We start from the raw sequence: 17,931 nt of genomic DNA on the forward strand, positions 1-17,931 counted from the left end.
TGAAATACACTTCACACTGAACACTGAGTCGATTTATGCCAGAACAGCTGCTTTATAGCTTGGTAAAATACATTACATTTTCCTCGATGTGATGTGTGTTTTGGGAAGAACATTTTATCTTCTTGCTCCACAGTTTGTCAGTTTACATTATCAAGTATTCCAAGTCAGATTATCCTACAGGGTTCAATGTATAAATATGGGGATCACATTGGTGCTTACTCCAGTATAATTGTTGTGATATTTTCCTCATCTGGTATAAGCAGGACCTGCATTGCTAACTGAAAAAAATATTGTTCACGGAGTTTTTTTTTTAATTCTCGTATATTTGAAATGTTAAACTTAAACCTGGGATAATGACTCCTTAAACGTCTGAAGAAAAAACACTGCTGAGACACAGCATAGCAATATCAATACATAGATCGTTTGACAGATGCCACTGTTCACTTTTATTTTTTAAGTGCATAGTTAAATAAAACTATTACAGTGATAACAAAATCAGAACAAAAAATTAATTAACAAGAAAATACAACATTTATCAAACAATCTTGTCACTGGCATAAGGATTTCTCACTTTATTAATTAAAGAAGACTTAAAGTAGGAATGAAATATTAAAGTGCCAATAACCAGGTAAAATTCACTGTGCCATTATGCAAAGTTGTCACGTTCCACTTTTTCAAAACAATATTGTCATTACCTAGCGATTTCTTATTTGCTTCCATTAAAAGAGCCTTAAGATAGGAAGATCTATGTATTTATTTTTCTCACCTAGCTAGACAGGTAGATTTATTGTTATGCATAGTTATGAAAAAATGTGGCATACATTAACTTTTGTAAGAATCAAGTACATTCCATAAATGATACGAAGCATTGTTATAGAAGTCCAAGTCATTATGATAGTGATAAGCTAAATAAGAACCAAAAAAAGAGTTTAAAACTGCATAATCACACAGGAATTCGTTTTTTTGCTGTATGCTTTAAAAATGTAGTAAATTACAATTCAAAGTTCAAAGAGGTGTCTGTTTCCACTCAGTCCCACACTTCCTCTCATTCAGCAGGCCAGGGCAAATGTTCTCCTCCCAGATTTGCAAAAGCTACAGCTGACCTTTTTTGTGTCCCGGAGCCAAGGGGCAGCATGGGTGAGACCTAGGAAGAAGCTGAAGTGATGAATAAGAAATAGATCTTTTGACTGCCTTAATTGCCCAGTCTCAAGGTAAGGCTCACTTATAATCATCCAGGTGTGAGATCTGACTGAAGGAGCCTTTCTATCTGTTGTCACAGAGATTTTTTTCACCACACAGTTGATCACTTTTTAAATGCCTCTAGGAGCATGAGTGCCTTCCATAATGTTCTGATGCATAGATCACCCAGTGCTGGGTCTAGATATTGCCTGGAAGGTGCATTTGTGCTTGTTTGAACTTCTTGCCAAAAGGCTTGGCAAAGTTGGTTGCTAGTGATTGAGTGTATTATTTTCCATACTTCATTGTAGCCTCTTTCCTTGCAATTGTTTGGTTCAATAGGCCAAACTCAAGCCTTATCTGACCGGAGAAGCATGGTGGGGGAGACAGTAAAGCATTCTGAATATTTTCATGAATATCCAATTTGAAATCCTCACGTCCCTCCCTAGTAATGCCTCACTCCCGTAACCTATGCTCTGAGGTAATTTAGCTGTTATTACTTTTAGCAGTGGCAGGTAACTAGGGCTATCTAATAATCACTATAAAGTATGGAATGCAAGGAGCAGCGCGTTACCCTTCATCTGCAGGTCCTGCCTCTGCTGGAGGAAGGAGCTCTTATCCTCAAATAATACTCCTAGGTATCTGTAGGTTTTACCCAACTAGAGATACTGGTCTTGCAGGTACCACTTACACCTTTTCTGTGCTTTTCTGCTCACTTACATAAAAACTTTGTTTTCTTCTCATTTACCAGCATTCCCTTAGCTATACAGTAGTGGGATAGCTTGTCAATGAGTCATTACAAGCCGATTTTTGTTAGGCTTAGGAGTATCACATCTTCGGTATACAAGAGGCCCAAGATGTGCATGCCTTCTAGTTTAGGGGAATGTGCATTTATTCCATCCACGGCTGGAGATAGATTTGCTAGGAAAATGTTGAACAAGTATGGCTTAGTACACAGCCTTGCTTTAATCCCTGGAAAGTGTATGTTTTCCTGGACAGGAAGGAACCTTCCCAAATCTCACTCTTGTCCAGGTGTCTGAATATAACAGCTGTTTTGCTTTTAAAAGATATGCAGGAATACCCCAGTAAGCCAGTTGTTGCCAAAGGAGGTTGCATTGCACGTAGTCGATTGCTGACTTAAAATCCACAAAGTAGAGATAAAGAGGTTACTTTTTCTGTTTTTGCTTAACCACAACTACGGCAATGATAAAAAGCTGGCTGCCATCCCAGCCCCTTGTATGAACCCAGATTGGTTAGGAGGAATTACGTGTTTTTGTTCTGCCAAAAGTAAGAGATCTATTAAAAGAAGACCTGCAAAATGCTTTGCCTCAGCTGTTAACATGATAAGACTATAGTTTTGTGGACGGGAACAATCTTCTCCTTTAAAAATGGGGGTAATTATATAGCCTTTCAACGAGGCCTGGATAGATTCCAGATTGAAAACTACCACCAGTCTGTCTACTCAGAAGGCTGGATTAGTCTCGTACAGTGCATTTGCCATTCCATTCGGACCTGGAGCCCTGTCTTGTCTACTCTTTTGGATAGATTTACAGATTTGTTCTTTGGAAAAACTGGGCATGGAGTTGTCTGGGTTTATGGGGCTTTCTATAGAATACTTACTTCCTTTCTTATAGCTTTGGAGCACTGTATCTTCTAAAGGTTGACTAAAGTGTTTAGATAGGAAGTTAACCCAGCCTGCTTCTGCTAGGTTGGAGCTCGTAGTTGACGTTGGAACCCTGTTCAAGTTGTTGACCATTTCCCAGAAACCCCTTGAGTTTTTCTTTTTACTGAGTTATTGTGCTTCTGCCCAGAAGTCAATTTTTTCTTACTGTTTTCCCCTCCCAAACAGTTCTCTGATAAGTTTAGTTTATTATCTTCAGTTCAGCCTGAATCTCAGGATTCCCTGGATCCCTCCTAACTAATCTCAATATTCAGTTGTGGTTCTTCCTTATGATGCAACCTGAGGCACCTATATTCATCCTTTTTAAGTCTGCTCTTTAGTTTGATGAGTGCTAGGACAGTTTTTTGAGGGGTAAGTAGCCAGGAGTTTATCTGTGAAAAGTGTTCACATAGCGTCGGATTGAGGTTACCCTTCTGAAAACACTGCCTTACAGGCGTAGAAGCCGTAGCCCCAATTGACTGTACTGTGCCTTCGAATCAACGTGGCTTCCTGAAGTTTGTTGTGGTTATGCCCCCTGGTAAAAAAGATGCCTGCCGGTGCAGAGGACATTGAGCGTTGATCAAATTTGTGCAGTGTTTTGTGGATTTTTCAAACATTCGAGACACTGGAGAAATCAAGTCCCAGTTTTCCCAGATCAGTTTTGCCTTAGACCTTTTTGCAGTCTGCAAGGTTTGCAGTTTTCTCTTGCTCCTAGTGGAAGGTTGTGGTGCTTTTTCTCATCCTGACCCCATGTTGGTCCTGCTTCCGCTTTTAGGACCTAATTGTCCATGAATCAGGACAGCTTGACAATTCACTGTAATTTAAAGGTAATTAAAGAGGGCCTGGAGCATTACACCTCACACTATTATAGACAGTAAGCAGCTTGTGCATGTGCAGTAGAATAACCAATATGGCCTTTATTCAGAAATGCAGGCAAGTGGCGAAGTAGGCTGCAGAAGCAGAGGGTTATTGTTTAGAGAGTTACAGATGCCACTGGAAATTCTAGTGCAGAAAATAATAAGAGAGTGGAACATGGACTGAGCATACAGAACTGGAAGGGGTTAATTCTAAAGTTCTAAAGTTGTTATTTTTAATTTTTTATGCCAATTATACTGAATCATAAAGTCCTGATGAAGGTGTATTTATATTTTTCTTCACTCACCGAAACGCGCGTCGGCTTGTAAATTGGCATGTCTTGAACATTGGCATGAAGTGTTTGAAATTGGCAAATTTGAAGCCCTGACCAGGATTGGCTACCATCAGGCCTCTAACACGAGAATTTGAATCAGGAAATTATAACCTAGAATTGGCTGTTATTATGTTGAATTTTATACAATCCAAACTACAACGCATAATTGTAGCATCAAAGCAGTAACTTTTTTGTGCGGTTTAAATATCCTCTCATGTATGAGGCGGTTGTAAATTTGTATGTATACTATTTTGTGATTTTGTTGGTTCTGTGTTATTTGTTTATTTTTGCGTATTTACTGGTATGTTATTTCTGTTTTCATATATGTATGTTTCATTTAGGGTAGGGGGTTGTATTATATTTTTTTGGTTGATTCTATGTTGATTATATTATGTGCGAACTGAATGTTTATTTAGCTATAATAAATATCTAAATTGAAATATATTGTATGTTGTATATTTGAATTTAAGATTTCTATTCCTATGTTTGCTATGTCAATGGAGAGTAAACTACGTTATACTCATAGAGAGTTACAGATGCCACTGGAAATTCTAGTGCAGAAAATAATAAGAGAGTGGATCATGGACTGAGCATACAGAACTGGAAGGGGTTAATTCTAAAGTTCTAAAGTTGTTATTTTAATCTAAAATCGTAGCTCTTTATCGCAGAATGTTCATTTTCAGCCTGATTGTGGTCATAAAAAATGTTGCATTTTTGCCTTACGTGTCTACTCTGACCCATAAACCCAAGATCGTCTCCAATTTACAGTGAACTAGGGCTAACAGCTGCACCCAGCTGGGGAGCACACATTCATTTGTTTATATTTAAACTAATAATCCATAATAAGACAGAAGACTGACTCCCACCTGCCAATGCCATCCTATGCTGGTATGCCCTTGAATGCCATACTGTCATTTAAGGCTTCCATATATTCACAACTGTGGATTTGATGTAGAAAGAATATGTGAATATCTAGAATGATAATCTGAATTTGTGAAAGTTACACTTTCACAGAACCCAACTGCTGAGGAGCTGAAGTCATAGGATAGAAGGAATGTGGGAGTAGCACGATGATTGTGCCGTCTTCAGTCAAATAGACCAACCAAAGTAAGCTGTTTATTGGTGTGAGAAATCAGGTAATTGGTTGAGGGGTTGTGTTAACCTTTCTGAAGAAAGAGCCACAAGTACAATGAGTAGAACTAGACTTTTGCAATTTCAAGGATTTAAGGTAAGTATGGTGCCTAAAAGAACAAAGCACCATTTGCATTTATCTAGTTGTGCTGGATCAGGGGAAAGTTAGAAGTTCAGGCTGACCATGATGGAACATGGGCTGGATGCAGGGTCCAGATTAGTCTTCATGAAAAAGTTACCTTCTCAAACTCTGGTGTGAAAAGTTCAGTACGTGGGATGGTCATCAGTGTAGCACAAATATCCTGCCATGTGCCCAGATGGTCATTGCTGAAGCTGTGCGTTGGCTGTCCCCACAGACTGTCAATGCTGTAGTTTGAAGTGCAGATCTCGTGTTGCTGGTTGTTAGTGGCGGCTGCTGTAGCATGAAGAATCGGGTCCACTAGAGCTTCGCGTTGGAGGTGATCACAGGTGGCAAGTTCTCAGCGTGGATGGGCATGTACATGGTCACAAAAAGACCAAAACTTCAGGACATTTATATTGTAGTTAGAGGAGTGCACTCTGATGACAACTAAGGAAACAGGACATGGTGAGATGCCTCTTAAGGATCAGGCACTCAATCTTGCAGAGGCCAGCAGGACTCAGGCAGGTCCAGTTGCAGCAGGTCAGCTGGGCAGTTGCATGGAGTACTCAGAAGTTTGCTTTGCATTTATATCTCTGAACAGGAGGCCAGTCAGCTGACCCTTGGAGGTGCTTCAAGTAGCCTTGAATGAAGGAAGCAGAGCCAGTCTTCCTTCTTCTGACAGTAGGGCGGGCCTAAGGCAGCAGGGCAGTCTCTGGCATCAGGGCTGTCCTTCTTCTATAGTATCCACATGTCCAGGAGTGTACTACAGAGTTGGTCTGATGGTCCTTTATTTATACCTGATGCCAGCTTTGAAGTAAGAGAAACTTCTAGATTTCTCTCCACATTTGGTTCTGGAATTTTCTTCATCCTGCCCTGGTTCCAGGATGTCTGGAGTCACAAAAAGCTAGTATGAAATTCTCTGTGTGTGCTGAGGCAACTCCTTTGAAGTGCAAATGTGGTAGGTGATGTTCCATCCTACTAACACCCAGTACCCCTTTGTGATACTGTCTGGAAGGAATAAACAAAGGGCAGTTGCCAACTACACCTAGCCATGTGATTCAGGATACAGGCTGCAGTCTCCAAGTGGTTAGGACAAGAAAATGTTAACCTCTTGAAAAGTGGAATTTTTAGAATTGTGACTTACAATTCTATGTTACCATTGCAAAGAATTTTAAATTACATTTTTTAGAGATCAAACATGACCTGTTAACAAGCAAACATTATCACTTATTAAATGTCATAAGGTATCTCAATTCTATTCAATGGGAGAGGTGAGCCTTGCATTAGTAAATTAATGTAATAGTTTTTCACAGACAATCCATGTAAAGCCTTAAAAAGTAAATGTCCAACATGTTAAATACAATGCACCCTGCCCTCTGGGTGGTTTAGGGACTACACCAGGGGTGATTGTATCAGTTAAAAGGGAAGGCTTAGGCCTGGCAAACTGTTTATTTTTCCGTGTTGAATTGGCAGCTTAAGATTGCACACAGGCTGCAATAGGAGACCTGAGACATGTTTAAAAAGGCTACTTAAATGGGTGGCACAATATGTGGTGCAGACCTACGAGGAGCATTTAATTTACATGCCTTGGGTACATGTTGTAGCACTTTACTTACAAGTACATTAAATGCGACTATTTGGTGTAAACCAGTTCCACCAGGTTCACTGGAACGAGAACAAGCACATTGGCACTGGTTAGCAGTGGCAAAGTGCACAGCATCCTTAAATCCAACAAAAACAGGATCAGAAAACAGGAGGAGTGAAGGTAAAATGTTTGGTGAGTGACCCTGTAGAGAGGGCCAAGCCCATCAATTGGGAGGTAATTCTATCCACCATTATAACACCAATGCTCTGGCTAACATAATTAACAGATACATATTTGGTGACAGTGAGATGATTTGGGCTGATAATAGGTTAAACGCCTCATGAAATGGGTGCAACACGGCACATTTAGAAGGTTAATCTGGGTAGGAAACAAATACTACACTTGAGTGGCCATCTTTGCTGGGCTCAAGAAGAACTATTTGTTTCTAAAACCACTACGGTTCTCATTTGAAGTTGGTTGTTTTGGGGATTTCAGTCTACAGTTTCATTTTTTTTAGTTTAAAACATGTTAGCTGATAATCTAGAGATGTGGATGCATACAGGATGTTAAAATGCCATTTGTACATTACATATTGTTTTGCAAGATGCAGTGTCATTGCCAAAAGTCTTAGATTGTGCTGGCTGCATTAAACCATGCTGAAATGGGCCCTTGCCAGCATGATTTGCAGAATGTTGAGCATTGCCTAATACTTTCTCTTTTTAGTGATCAATGGTTTTCAGAAGTGCTTGCTTGCTAGTCTGGGACCAACACATTTAAAATTGCAATAGAGAATATGAAAAGACACTGAAATGAATGCAGGCTATTGGCCACTATTGAAATGATAACAGCAGATTTGGCCAGCTGTACCAATCATGATGTTCACAACCTAAGAAATATTTCCATCCTGAAAAGGACAAAGTTTGACTAAGAGTAATTCTAAGAAACGCACCTTTCTTATTGGAGAATGAAACAGCAAGATGTAGCCCAGGTGAAAAATAGACCAAAGCACAATGTTGCTAATGATTCCCTGGCCAAAGTAGACTTGCGTTTTCCCTGTAAATGTGTAATCCACAAACCTCATTTGAAACCAAAAGCAGCAAACAATGTTGAGACATAAAGGCAGATTGTGGGATGCAGGAGGGAAGAACAATGCTGTTCTATGTTTGGTCAGCCATAGAGCACATTTGTTATGATTCCTGCTGAATATTGAAAAAGTAGATGACAAATGGGCTACTGGACCAAATGGGAGGCCTTTGTATTGGTTGGTTACTTTTCGTTGTGAGCCTGAATCATTCACAAGAGTGTTTAGGACTTGGGCTAGATGCATTTGCAATGTAAACCTCTTCTAGATTCCAATGGTGTGCATTCATCTGCAATGTAGAGTTTCAGTTCATAATTGTATCTAAGTTTTCAAAGTTTTAACTTTAGGTGTCGACTGTTGGCGGAGTTAGTCATAATGATTGTAGGAAAGTATAGTATTATGTCGTGTGGGGTTTAGCTCTCACCATATAATACTCTCTCAATACCCCAAAGATGGTCTTTGGATTCACACTAGTAAATCCTTAGCTCAGCCCTGGTAGTGTAGCAAACAGCAGTCAGGCTTTACTTAAAGGAAAACATGTTAAGCATTTTAGAGCACCAGCATAGGCGATACGCAAATGACATGTCTAAAAAGAAATCCAAAATCAATTTTAAAAAATAGTGCTTATTTTTATTTTTATTTAGACACCAAAACAAACTCAATTGCATAAGTATAACCAGAGTTGTGAATTTTAGAATTAAAATGAAATCACAGCAAAAATGGCATTTAAACTTTGCATTGAAGTCTATGGAGAAATTCCACTGGCTGCAAAACAGTCCTTAAAGAGCGAGTCACCTGAAACCCTTGCAGAGTTAAGGATGTGCAGTCCCTAGGGCCAGATCATGACAGTAGGTTCAGTTTTACCTTGCCTATGGCGTCTAGGTGCAGAGTTGTTCTGACTGGGACTTGGGGTGGTGCTAATTTTACTGCTCGCGCAATGGTGCTAACAAAGGGATGGAAAGTCTCAGTTGGGGCTTGGTTGCAGATGTCTGATGCAGGCTGCACGATGTGCCCTGCGGTTGCAGCATTGAGTATGGGGTTAGTTACCGGACTGGCAACCAACCAAATCCAACACCAATTTGTAAAAATAGAGTTTCTGTTTATCTTAATTTAGACACCAAAACAATCACAATTGCATAGGTAGAGACAGAGATATGAATTTATTTTAAAAGTACATTTAAATCACAGCAAAAATGGCATTTAAATGTTGCATTGGAGTCTATGGAGAAATCCCACCGGTTGCAAACCAGTACTTAAAGAACAAATTACGTGAAACCCTTGCAGGGTTAAGGTTGTGCAGTCCCTAGGACCAGATCACAACAGTCATTTCAGTTTTACCTGGCCTATGGCATCTGGGTGTAGAGTTCTCCTGGCTGTCTGTGGTGCCCACTGTGACTAACAGTGGCGCTGATTTTACCGCTTACACAATAGTGATAATTAAGGGATGCAAAATCTCTGCTGGTGCTTAGTTGCAGATGTCAGATGCAGGCTGCACAATGTGCCCTGCAGTTGCAGTGTTGAGTATGGGGGTTAGTTACCTGACCGGCAACCAACAAGCAATGGGCAGCAGTAAAGGTGCAGAAGTCCTTTGGGAACTTCGCAGGGTTCGGAGGAGTGATGCAGGGGTCTGAAACTTGGAGACAGGCAAGAATACAACTCTCAGAAGATACTGGACCACCTGGCATTCACTGATCCCACGGTGTGCCCGATGGCCGATGAATCTACAGACCCTGCGAATGTTTTTACCTGCTGTTTGCAGGGGTCTAATGCCACTAGTCCAAGGGAGACTGAGGGAGCTTCTGGCTTCCGCAGTGGTCCTTCTGGTTGGGTATGTTGAGTTTCAGCCAAGGACGAGGGTAGTTCACGCAGTTCCCAGTCTGTTGCCTCAGGGACAGAGTATCCCTCTTTTGCTTTGTTGCAGTGGGCAAAGTCTGGTTGTCAGGGACACAGGGCTCCTCTTGGTCCTTCTTCAAAGTCAGTTGTTCAGATCTGAGGTTCTGGTGTCAAGGATGTACCCTAATTTAGGGGAGTTAGGGAGTGTGGAGACTAGTGGCCAATGGACAGCTAGCTCCTACAGCTAATCTGCCTCTGAGGTGATCACATTTGGTGAAGTAGATCAGCTTTTGCTACTCAGACCTGCATTCTGGTCTATGACCATGAGCAAATTTGTATGATGGTGGAGGGAGGCTGCTTCCTCCACTGGAGGACAGCACAAATGAAAATCAAGAGCAGTGAAGCCTTTGAAGCTCACTGCCCTAATGGCTCTATTCACTAGCCCGGATGGGGGGCGGGAGGTGTGACCTCCTTCCTGCCTCTGCCTTTGTCCCTTACTTTTGGGAGGGTACACACTACCTGGCATAAGGTCAGAAACCTGTCTGGCAGCAGCAATTGCTGGATAAAGCACGAGCTAACTGGCCAGAGTTCAAAGAAGGTGGGCAAACAGTTGGGCAACCCCTAGTGTGCCACATGGGTGCATACCATCAGATTCAAGTTGGGGGAGGGAATGCACGTTGTTTGACACCAAACTCAAAATATCTAGCCGCTACCATAATGAAGTTAGCAACTCGGTCTGCCTGGGTGAAGTCCCATGTTATCCAATTGACTGGCCTGCACTTATAGTGTAGTCTAAAGGAAAGGACACTATAGAGACATATAAGCTTGTCCTTACATGCCTGAACCTTAAAAATAGTGCACTCTGCCTCATAGACTGCAGAGGCCTTCCTTAGGGGTGTCTGACATATATGTAAGGCATTGCTTGGGACTGTACCACTCATGGTGACAGTACAGTCAAACTCGAGCAGTTTGCACTGCTCTGGCAGTCTGCAGTTGCAGACCTGCCATCAGCAATTTGTGTGGTCACTCAGGTTGGCACAAACGCGTGCTGCATCTCTAGGGATCCCTTTCCCACCTATGCCTTACCAGGAGATTATAAGCGGGTCCTTGCCAATCAGGAAATTACCAAGTCGACAATCAGTTTAGGAAAAGAAGACATGCAATGGGACCTGGTTAGCATATTCCAGTGCATTGTCAGTGTAAAAAAACTAGCATCTAGTAGTCCCAATGGGGAATAAAGTGGGGAGCATTTGCAGAAAGCCTGGTTTTCTTATAATGACTCCGTATGATGTAAACTATAAGCCCATAATGTCCCTATATGTGACCACCAATTTAAATTCAGAAGTTAAACAAAAAGCTGTGATGGTTTCTCTGAAAATAAATGATAGTGAGTTATGGGAATGAACATCATAGATGACTTGAGAGAATAGCACCCAGATTTGTCATAAAGAATTTTCTCCTAATTTCTGTTCAACAGCAGACATTCAGGATGTATGCTCTGTTCGCTTAGGGACCATAAATAAGAAAGCTGTTTTGCAAGCACATGTTTTAAACCTAAAACTTAAAAAAATCAGAGAAAAACAGAAATTAGCACATTGGTATAAAAGGGCAATGTGGTTTACCAAAGTCTGAAAAATACAATTAATCTATGTCAGATATTGGGTTTGTCTCAGGACGATAATGGTTTAGAGTCAATTGAAGGGTGCCAGATATGGAATAGATAAGTGCAGAAAACATTGAAGTTCCTAAGTTCCTTCCAAAGAACATTCTCATTGAGACCCTGAAGGACTCTTTGATCTCAATGCAGCAAGATGATCAGCTATCTGAGCCAAAAAGACTAGCATCCAATGCAAAAGAGAAGCTCTCACTGATAAAGTATTCCCAATAGAGCACCCATTAAAAAATAAGAGTTCTTACCAGTAGAAAACAGAAGTCACCAAAGTAACCAGCATAAGGCAAAATATGTTGAACGAACTTGAAAGTGCAATTATTTTCCAAAAGTGGCTGTTCAGTCAAAAATGCATAAGGAAAATCTTCAAAGTTCATCAGACTCAAAAGATATCAAGGGTCGTTGAACAATAAAGCATTTTTGAAATTCTTTCAATGCCAAAAAAGAGAAACATCCTTGAGGCAGAGTTAGCTTCTTTGAGTAATGAAACACACATTTTATGATGCCGTTTGTGACCTAAATAGTCTAGACTATAACTGCATAATACAACTATCCATTGGTAAAGTCTTGTAATGAGACATTCTTGGATGCATATATTACTATTTAAACCTAATGTACAATCAAATGTACTGACGGGGAGTATTTACTTGGACCCTCTGTTGATGAAAACCTGGAGAGAAACAAAAAATGAATGAAACACCTATAGTTGTTCGAGCTTTATCATCAGGAATACGTTCCAACAGAGAAACTCAAACATGTAAGCTTTTACACCACAGAGAGCACTTCAGAATTCAGGACAGTGGCAAGAATCTACTTCACAAAGACGTGTGTTAATTGGAGAATGTACAAGAAGGGAACACAGCACCCGAGCCCCCACAACAACTAAAAAATCCCTTTATCATTACACCGCCTGAGAGGAAACATGAGCTGGGTTCAGAATAATGGACTACTTCTGAACTTGGCAGCCTATTACAACAAACAAATTGGTTTTATATATATATACAGTATATATATATATATATATTATATATATATATATATATGTCCTCCATCAATCAAATCCAAAAAACAGAATTACAAGAATTATAACAATGCTCTTGTAATATAAGACTAAAACAATTCTAAAAGATTCAGTGGATGTAGCTATTGAAGAGGGGAACAGGGATGTGTGCTCATGCTAATTGACCTCATGCATACGTACTTTCATATACTAATACATCTGACTGAAAATACCTCAGGTTTGTAGTGTCAGGAATAAATCACCAGTTCAAACTAAACAATTCCAGTGAAAAAGAAAACATTCCTGGAAGCAAACCTAAATACAGAGATATCATTAGAAATATAAAATTCACCTCTACATCATCTCAGTCTCTGTGTACAGTGAGAAAGCTGCTGAGATTAACCCCTTTCGGCATCATGGACGTAACCATTCCATCCTTGCACTTGCCCATGGGGGGAGTGCTAGGGCTCCCCCATGGGCCTTAGGGCACCCACTCCCCCAGGGCAGGGATGGAAGGGGAATCGCCTGACATCATGAGCGGTTTCCCCTTCCAGCGTGATCGGAAGAGAAATGAAAGCACTTCTCTTCAGATCAGGGGGTGGAAGAGATTGGAGAGACATGAAAGGAAAGGAAAGACTTTTCCCTTCCCTTCATGTCTCTCTGACCATTTCAGCGATCGCCTGCAGAAATGCCCACTAGACACAAGGGACTTTTTTTTTTTTTTTATTTACTTGTAAGGGGAGCGACCCCTCAGGCAAGGGTCACTCCCCAGGGGGGAAATTTACTTTATGGCCATTTCTGCCCACCTTGGGGGCAGATCGTCCTATTTTAATAAGGCCGATCTGCCTCTGGGAAGACAGAAGCCACTAGGCACCAGAGATATTTGTATGTTTTATTTTTTTACAGGTGGGGAGCGACCCCTTAGGTAAGGGTCACTCCCCTGGGGGGCAAATTTATTTTAGGCCATTTTTGCCCCCCTTGAGGGCAGATCAGCCTTTTTTTATTAGGCAAATCTGCCCCAAGGGGGTAGAAACCACTAGACACCGGGGAATTTTATTTTGTGACAATTTCACAAAAGCGGAGGGACCCCTGGGGAGCAAATTTATTTTAGGCCATTTCTGACCCCCTTGGGGGCAGATGGGCCTATTTCTATTAGGCCAACTTCCCCCATGGGGGGCAGAAACCACTTAGGCACCAGGGTATGTGTGTTTATGTGTGTGTTTTGTTTGGGGGGGCAGTCCCTTGGGCAAGGGTCGCTCCCCATGGGTACACATTACTGTTGCCCATTTCTGCCCCACTTAGGGGCAGATCGGCCTATTTTTATAAGGTCCATGTGCCCCCAAGGGGGGCAGAAAGCCCACCAGACACCAGGGAAGATTTGTTTAAAAAAAAGAGGGTGGGGTATGGCCATACCCCCACCCCAAATAAATGGGGACAAAGTTGTTCTGCCCACCGGTGGGGCAAATTGGGCAATTACCCCCGATCCACTTTTTGGGGGGGGGGGGCAGAAAGCCTACTAGATGCCATGGAATTTAAAAAAAAATAGTGGGGTGGTGGCTGCCAACCAGTATATGTATGGTTATGCCCCCACCCCGACTGAAGGGGGTAACAGTCTTTCAGCTCTCCCACCCACACAGTAAAATATATTGTCCCAACAACAAGCAAGAAGACATTTGATTATTTTGGGTTTTGGTTTTATATTTGGGCCATGAGAGCTTGTCCAACTCTCAAGATCGTCCCACTTGGAATGGTGAGGGCTGCACTTTTTGGGCTTTGGGACACTGCCATCTAGAAAAATCTACGAGCCCTAGCCACATCTGAAAACTAAACATCTGGTTGAGTCCAGGGTGGTGTGCTTCACATGCACTCCACACCATTTTCTTACCCACAATGCCCTGCAAACCCCCAACTTTGCTTGAAATCACACATTTTTCTCACATTTTTGTGATGGAACCTTCCGGAATCTGCAGAAATCCACCAAATTCCTACCACCCAGCATTGTCACATCTATACCGATAAGAATTCTGCCCCACTTCTCAGCCTAAAAAAATATTTTTCCGAACTGCCTTTTTGCACCCACTTTGGTTCCCCCTCAATTTCAACATGTTTTTGGCTCTTCCCTGTCACAGGCACTTGGCCCACCTACACAAGTGAGGTATCATTTTATCGGGAGACTGAGGGGAACATTGGGTGGTAGGAAATTTGTACCAGTGCTGTGATCCCACACAGAAATGTGGGGAAAATGTGATTTTCTTTAGCTAAATTTGAGGTTTGCTGAGGATTCTGGGTAAAAAAACACTGGGGGATCCACGCAAGTCACACCTCCCTGGACTCCCACAGGTGTCTAGTTTTCAGAAATGTCTGGGTTTGGTATGTTTTCCTAGATGGCTCCTGGGCCCAGGGACAAAAACACAGGTGCCACACCCTTGCTACTTTTTGTAGGGAGGCGTTGAAGGATCTACACAAATGACCCCTTGCTGAATTCCAAATTTTGTCTACTTTTCAGAAACGTTCACCTGCCCGGGATCCAGCATTGTTTTTAACACCCATTTCTGTCACTAACTGAAAGGAGGCTGAATGCACAAAAATGGTAAAAAGGGTCTATGTCCCAGTACAATGCCAAAATTGTGTTGATAAATGTGGTTTTCTGATTCAGGTCTGCCTGTTCCTGAAAGCTGGGAAGATTGCAATTCTAGCACCACAAACCCTTTGTTGATGCCATTTTCAGAGAGAAAACCACATGCTTTCTTCTGCAGCCCTTTCTCCCATCAACGATATTTTAGCTGTATTTTGGCTAATTTCTTGGTCTCCTCCAAGGGAACCCACAAACTCTGGGTACCTTTAGAATCCCTAGGATTGGCACAGGTGGAGGAAAATGTCGGATAGCAAAGGGGTTAATGACGTTATGTTTTCCTCTTATTCAAAATATTTGTATTCATATGAGACCGATGTAGGAGTGGTTACATAGTCAGTGGTCAAGTGAAGGGGAACTGGGACGGTCTTCTGTTTTTCCCAGCCAAAATACAGGGATGGCACAATGGAGAACGATAAGGAACGTTCAGGAGTAAAAGTGCATTGTGATAAGTTAAGCATCAGAGAAATTTGTCACCAATTGATGTAGTAAACATATCAACTATTTAGAAATAAAGACGTTTGTCCTAGTTATATGACCGTTTCAGAATAAGACAAACAGTGCAAACAATGACAAACAATAAACCATTTTACCTAAAAAAGCAGAGAGGAATGCTATCTTACCCTGTGTCAACCCATTATGGCACTGGGCAAAAAAAGAGACTTGGGAGACGTACTGTTTTAGGAGTAGAAACGTTTAAACCTGCAGTGTGTAAAGCACAGATCTGTTTGCAACAAAAATAAATAAAATATTCCAACACTTTGAATGCAACATCAATGCTTCTCAGTGAACATTCTGCAAATAATCAGTATTGGATTGTTGTACATACTCACCTCCACCCCCCTATTGCACTTACTACCCAGGTGCTGAACAAGATTAAGAAAGTCAGTATGACATGATTCAAATTGCGCAGAATGGACCGGACACACTTGGGCGCATATTTACAAGCCCTGTACACCTCCTTGCACCACATTAGCATCATTTTTTTACGCTAAGGTGGCGTTAAGTAGCCATTTCCGATGCGCCATCTTTACAAAGTGGCACAATGCTTGCATTGCGCCACTTTGTAACCCCTTGTGCCTGACATAGTGTATGCAAGGGAGGCATTCTGGCTTTGGGAGGCCTGAAAAAATGGTGGAGTGAAATGGACAAGATTGCACTGCACCATTTTTTGCATCATTTTTAATGCCTGCTCAGAGCAGGCGTTAAAATGAATCACCCATTATGTTCAATAGACCTCCCTGTGCTTTGCAACATTTTTTACGCTAGTGTAGCAAAGCATCACAATAGCATCAATAACTTTGACGCTATTCTGCTAACGACATCCATGGTAAATATGGCGCAACCATGGTGTTGTTAGGTGCTGGTAGGGGGATGCAAGAAAAGTGGCGCATCCTCTATGATGCCCCACTTACTTGTAAATATGCCCCTGGTTCTCACACCTGCTGAGTCTGTTGGTGTGAAAGACAGTGTAAGTATCAATATTTAAAGACATTCTAACAATGCAAGGGGGTCAGTTATCACTCAGATCCCAAACACTTACGGTTAGCACATTCCTCCAGAGGTTTCAGAATTCCAACTTTTACAGATACCTGAAAGGCATGTACAGACAATACATAAAACAAATAAACCATCAACTAGAAAATGACATAAAGGGACATGGACAATGAGCTTGAACTGGTGTTCACAATATGATTTCCAGGAATGTTTAGCAGACGAGTCATAGTCCATTACATTTGACATTTACTTGAATGCAATGCTGAGCTTCGCTAATAGTACATTTATTATCTGTAGCAGCATGTTCTGGGATAATGAATCAAAACAGATTTTCTTTTACCTATTATTTCTAGGGTTGTGCGAAATTCACGTAAGTTGCTCTTGATAATGATGTGAAATTACTTGTAATTACACGAAATACGAATCTTTCATTGAGTGATATATTTTAAGATGAAATGCATCCGTGCATCAAGTTTTTTACGTGAGAAATGATTTCGCACAAGCAAAAGTGCAGTAAGAAAAACTGCAAACAACAAACACTTGTGTTCTAGTGTTCCCTTTTCTATATCCTTCGCTGTAAATGCTTATCACAAATGGCACCGAATTAATTGAAGTGGTGTAGTGGCGTATTTTTGTGAATTGTATGTAACAATCGTAAAATGACATTCCTGAAATTATGCAAAATAGGCCACCATAAGTGAGCTTTCACCCATGCGTGGTTATTACTTAATTTTATGAAGTAGGAAAAAGATCATATCTACCAAATGGAGTTTGAGCATAAAACTGGAATTCTAACAGGTTTCATGAAAAAGCCTTTTGGGTTTGTGCATATATCAAAATAAAAATATTAACTGTGTAACAACATGTTTAATTGTAATCACATCATTAACGAAAGTAAGCAAGAGTAGAGTGGGATGAATTGAGTGGAGTGACCAGAGAAGAGTGGAGTGGATTGGGTTAGAGTGTATTAGAGTGGATTGGATTGGCTTGAAGTGTGGTGGATTGGATTGGGGCAGATAGGAGTGGGTGGACTGGATTGGAGTGGGTGGGTTAAAATTGGGTGAGGTGGATTGGATTGGGGTTGATTGGATTGTGGTAGGGTGGATTGCACTGGGGTGGATGGAGTGGATTGGATTGCAGTGGGATGGGGTGGATTGGATAAGTGGGGGCGGATTGGATGAGGTGGATTGGATTAAAGTGGGCTGTATTGGAGTGGACTGGAATGGGTTGGATTGGAGTAGGATGGGATGGATTGAAATGGAGTGCGGTGGATTCAACTGAGTGAGGTGGATTAGATTGAGTAGGCTGGACTGGATGGGGTGGATTGAAGTAGGCTGGACTGGATGGGGTGGATCGG

General features: G+C 41.4%; 1 protein-coding gene across 10 annotated transcripts in view; it reads left to right on the top strand.

Moving 5' to 3' along the window:
• The window catches only part of SMOC2 (SPARC related modular calcium binding 2), a 1,415,403-nt gene that overhangs the window by 1,014,880 nt on the left and 382,592 nt on the right, over nt 1–17,931 (top strand). The gene's annotated exons all lie outside the window — the stretch shown is intronic.

The sequence above is a fragment of the Pleurodeles waltl genome, chromosome 5 (assembly GCF_031143425.1).
Source record: "Pleurodeles waltl isolate 20211129_DDA chromosome 5, aPleWal1.hap1.20221129, whole genome shotgun sequence".
Lineage (NCBI taxonomy): Eukaryota > Metazoa > Chordata > Amphibia > Caudata > Salamandridae > Pleurodeles > Pleurodeles waltl.